This window comes from Sinocyclocheilus rhinocerous, unplaced genomic scaffold (assembly GCF_001515625.1).
Source record: "Sinocyclocheilus rhinocerous isolate Xijiao unplaced genomic scaffold, SAMN03320098_v1.1 scaffold1384, whole genome shotgun sequence".
Taxonomy (NCBI): Eukaryota; Metazoa; Chordata; class Actinopteri; order Cypriniformes; family Cyprinidae; genus Sinocyclocheilus; species Sinocyclocheilus rhinocerous.
In genome coordinates, this window is record NW_015654942.1 from 184,165 (window position 1) to 189,402 (window position 5,238).

Consider the following 5,238-nt stretch of genomic DNA (forward strand, 5'->3'; position numbering starts at 1 on the left):
AAATTTCAGAAGATAATATAAACAACATTTTAAATAAATAAATTTCTTTAAAACATGAAATTGAAATTGAATATTACTTTCCTTTCTCCTATTTAAATTGACCTTAGTCAGGGTAGCATTGTATTTAATTTTTGACAGTAATAAAATCGAGGCTGTGAGAGATAGAAGTGCAGTGCATTCAATTGATTGTCCTGACAACATACCCATTGTTCAGCTGATGAAACGCCTTTCAGAAAATAACTTGTAGTTTGACAAAAGTCCTGAATAAGGTGCATATAAGGTGCATACTCTATGAATGTACTGCAATTACATTCAAGAGCTTATTTATGATGTTTCATTTTTTTTGTAAACTGTGATTCATTTTTTTCATGATTCTTTGATTAATATAAAGTTAACAAGAACAGCATTTATTTTAAAATACATTGTAAATGTATTGACTGTCATTTGATCAGTTTAATGTACCCTTGCTGAATAAAGGTGTTCATTTCTTAAAATAACAAATAAACAAACAAATAAATAAAATGACCGTTCTCAAACTTTCGAATGGCAGCGTATACAAAAACTGCTGAATTATTATTCCATGCAAATGAATACTTTCAATACTAAGACTTTTAAGACTTTTTGTTCATTTCAAAGAGTCACAGGGAGGACAAAAATACCTAAACAACCAGATTGCCAAGAAGGGATTTTCACTGATCCCTCTTAATGTTTTGTCTATAACCACACAGAACAGAGACAACAAATTAAACAATTAAAAATAGGTCTATTCCCAGCAATGATAATTCTTATATTTGACAAATGCTAATGTCCATGAAGAATTTGAGCCGTCTGTGGTTTCTCAGACAGGAAATATTGGAAAATGTGTGCTGATGTGTATCTGCTATAATATAAATAAAAATAGTATGATCTATAAAGATTCGACTGTAGTATGAGGTTTAGACAAAAAATAAGGCTCAGAGAAAGAGCACAACAGATTAAAAAAGAACATAAGCAGGTGCGTTTAGTTTTTCTTTTGGGTATTTTATGTAGAACTGTCATAAATTTCAGAAGATAATATAAACAACATTTTAAATAAATAAATTTCTTTAAAACATGAAATTGAAATTGAATATTACTTTCCTTTCTCCTATTTAAATTGACCTTAGTCAGGGTAGCATTGTATTTAATTTTTGACAGTAATAAAATCGAGGCTGTGAGAGATAGAAGTGCAGTGCATTCAATTGATTGTCCTGACAACATACCCATTGTTCAGCTGATGAAACGCCTTTCAGAAAATAACTTGTAGTTTGACAAAAGTCCTGAATAAGGTGCATATAAGGTGCATACTCTATGAATGTACTGCAATTACATTCAAGAGCTTATTTGAGTGGTCTCCAAGGACTTTGATGTGAAATGAAGTTCACTTGAAAGTTAGTCTGAATAGAAAATATTCAGTATTCAAAGACCACACATTGTGGGTAAGTTTAAGTTCAAAATGGTGCCTTAAACCTTATTTTGAACTTCTACTCCGAACCCATTTGAAAGAGACAGCGAGTTAGAAAGTCAGATAGAAACTGAGAGACAAAAACAGCTGTCTACAAAGCCAGCCAAACTGATAAGACAGACTGATAAAAACACATCCAAATGTCCTCATCTCAAAACCACTGCACTAGTTTTGAAAGAGGGAAGAAAAGAAACATGGTGTCTTTAGGCAGATGATGGTGTTCTCTCTACATCCCCAGGGAGACTCTGAAGTAAAGACCTCTGGAACGTCTCGTCAGAAAATTCTGGAACAAGGAACTCCAGCAGCAGGTCAAAAATACAGTAAACCAAGTGCCTGAATGGCCCCATACAAAACAACACAAGTGTTAATTGTCAATACAGTAGTTTATACAGTATAGCAACAAGAGAGATCATTGAAGATTATTTTATGGATTTAGAATATATAACCTGTTAATACTGGGGTCCTGTAGAGATTTCAGCACATGCTCCCACACCAGCCTGCATTTCTCAGAGCCAAGCATGTCTGTAATTAACTCTACAACTAACACAAAACACAAACAACAATTTCATGTCAGTGCTTGCAATGAAAGCTCTTGATGCACAACGGTAGGTACAATGTGACTGTCAAATATGTCTAAGTGGGAATGAAGGCAATCCAGCTCATTCATTCTGAAGATCTTCCATTCAAGCGGCTGTAATGTTTTGGTATGAACTGACCTGGGAACAGCTGCATGAGGCAGTGCAGGCACTGGAGTCTCGTCTTCTCTCTCTGCTCTGGGCTTCTCTCTGGCCGAGGCACCGCAGGCAGCTCCCCCCCGGGCCACACTGCATCCTGGAGAACGCGTAGGTAGATCACCCAGCATGGGGCGCTGGTTAGGTGGGCTATACCTACGTCTAACCACCTCAGGAAAACGAAAAAAGAGAATAGACCTTAGGATTTTGAGGAGTTTTCAAATAAACTTCTTGATGAAGCATACAGTACCATTCTAAGGAAGCGACTCTTTTAAGCCGGTTCTTTTTAGAGAATTAAAAACATACAGCGTGACCAATGTAACCTGATTCCAGAAGCAATTGATTCTTATGAGCTGATTCTTTTTAGTGAATCCAAATCATATAGCGTGACAGTATAGCCCTGAAAGAAATTACTCTTATACGCTGGTTCTTTTAATGAATAAGCATTAGTAGAGTGAAATTCTCAAAATTGACATAATAGCTGAATAGCAAACTGAATAAGAATAAGAATAAGAATTTAATCAAAACATTGAATCAAAATTAGAGCTTGTAAATTGCAATCTAATGAGGAAATCTGTATCAATTGTCAGTCCCAGTGTGGCCATGACTAAAAAAAAAAATCTTCATTTAAAATCTGTTATGTAATAACATATGCAGATCAAGTCAAAGTCTTTACAAAGACTTCAGCACCTACACTCCTGTCTGAAAATGTGATACATGTGTCTCGAATGTCAACTGCTCTGGACTATAACCTATTCTTTGTCACTCCAGCTGGGCCCTGTCATCACCTCTATCTTTATCCCTCTGTTACTTTCTTTGAAATCTCAAGGCTAATATTATGCACATCAAGCCTCACCACTAAAACAGATCTGCATACTTGAAAATCAGGCAAAGGAAACAAAATAAACTCCATAAGTGCATGAGACTTAGAAAGCATTAGGTCAGGAGGGGCCAGTGTTCTACTAACAGCTGGCTGAACATATCTTTTTATTTTCCATTCCTCTGCCATGTGGTGCACGTGTCCCTTAAGCTCTTTGCATGTCATCTGTGTGATTGACAGTGGGGAGCTAAACCGGTCTCCAGTGTTGCGTGCCTCCTCTCCAGAAATAGCGGCTAGAATGATGTGTTTACTCTACACTACACACAAACATACACACAGAAACACTAAGACAGACATACGCACATAAACATATTGTAGGAAACTGTAATTCTGAACTAAATACAATTGATATACATTACTCAAAATACTTTTTTGTGGAAACTACCACACAAACACATATCCTTGTTTCCTCAGTCAAACACACACTTGTGCTTGCATAGACACAGACTAAACAAACAGGCATGCTGCACTGTGGAAATAGGTAATCAATGTCGAGACCACAAAAACCTTCCAGTAAAATATGAGGAAACAAATAACATATTTTCTTCCCTTGTCATATTATTACGTCATATGTTTAGGCCTACTTAGCAGTTTTTATTGCATTAGGGTAAGCTATAAAATTAAGGATAACTATGAATAAGACATGACTGTGAAGTATGTATATATATATATACATATATATATATATCGTGTCATGCGCTTGCTTAGCCCTTTGTTGTGATAAACAGTAAAACAGTAACAGTAAAGTGTGTTCAGCTGAATTCAATTTCCGTTTTGTCAAATGGGTATAAAAAAGGATAGTATACCGTGGCAGTCATCGTGGCAGCCGTCGTGTGAAGACCATCGACTCTACCATGCGACTCCACCGTGCAGGGACATAAATATAGCTTTTGATTCATCATCTTTTCTACACCTTGCTTCACTTATGTTTCAGTTTTAATGACCAACTCTTACTATGTGTTTCCATATCCCTACTATTACTACCACTCGCAAACCACGCATCACAAACTACAGGCAGCGCAATCCTAACAATCTGCACACTTTGTCTATGTCTGCTAATACACTACTTTCTTTTTCTATTGGTCTCTGGAAATGTCAGTCCGCAGTAAACAAAGCAGATTTCATTACATCTATTGCTAGTCATTCAAGACTAAACCTCATGGCCCTGACAGAGACCTGGATCAAACCAGAGGACACTGCTACACCTGCAGCACTCTCCAATAATTTCTCAAATTTCCCACACTCCCCGTATGACTGGAAGAGGTGTAGGTACTGGTCTGCTTAGCTCTAATGATTGGAAATGTATTCCTTTACCTTCTCTGGGTATTAACAGCTCCTTTGAATCACATTCAGTCACTATTACCCACCCTTTTAAAATCCATTTTGTAGTTGTTTATCGACCCCAAGGACCACAAGGTAACTTCTCCGATGAATTAGATGTGCTACTCTCAAACTTTCCTTAGGATGGTACTCCCCTAGTTATGCTTGGAGAATCAACATCCACCTAGATAAACCTCAGGCTGCAGACTTCCACACTCTGCTTGCCTCTTTTTATCTCAAGAGAGTGTTAACTACGGCTACTCACAAATCAGGCAACCAACTGGACCTTATTTACACACGACACTGCTCCACTGATCATGTGCTGGTTACTCCACTGCACACCTCGGATCACTTCCTCCTCACTATTAACTTCAACATGGTTGCTGACACAACACATACCCCTCCACATGTCATCTTTCGACGTAACCTACGCTCTTTCTCACCCTCCCGGCTATCTGGTATGGTTTCATCTTCGCTTCCTCCCCCTAAACAGTTAGCATCTCTTAATCACATCGTTAAAACAACAATTACGATATTAATCGCAGGCGATATACAGGTGCATCTCAATAAATTAGAATGTCGTGGAAAAGTTCATTTATTTCAGTAATTCAACTCAAATTGTGAAACTCGTGTATTAAATAAATGCAGTGCACACAGACTGAAGTAGTTTAAGTCTTTGGTTCTTTTAATTGTGATGATTTTGGCTCACATTTAACAAAAACACACCCCTACTTCAGACTTATGTGCCCTCTAGAAGCTAATGAACGTCGCTTTATTGTGCCATCCCAAAGAGGCACAAAATCACTTTCACTGACTTTTTCATT

General features: G+C 37.3%; 1 pseudogene; it reads right to left on the reverse strand.

The window, feature by feature from the left end:
• Positions 1 to 466: 466 nt before the first annotated feature.
• The window catches only part of LOC107717869 (sorting nexin-19-like), a 16,032-nt pseudogene continuing 11,260 nt past the window's right edge, over positions 467 to 5,238 (reverse strand).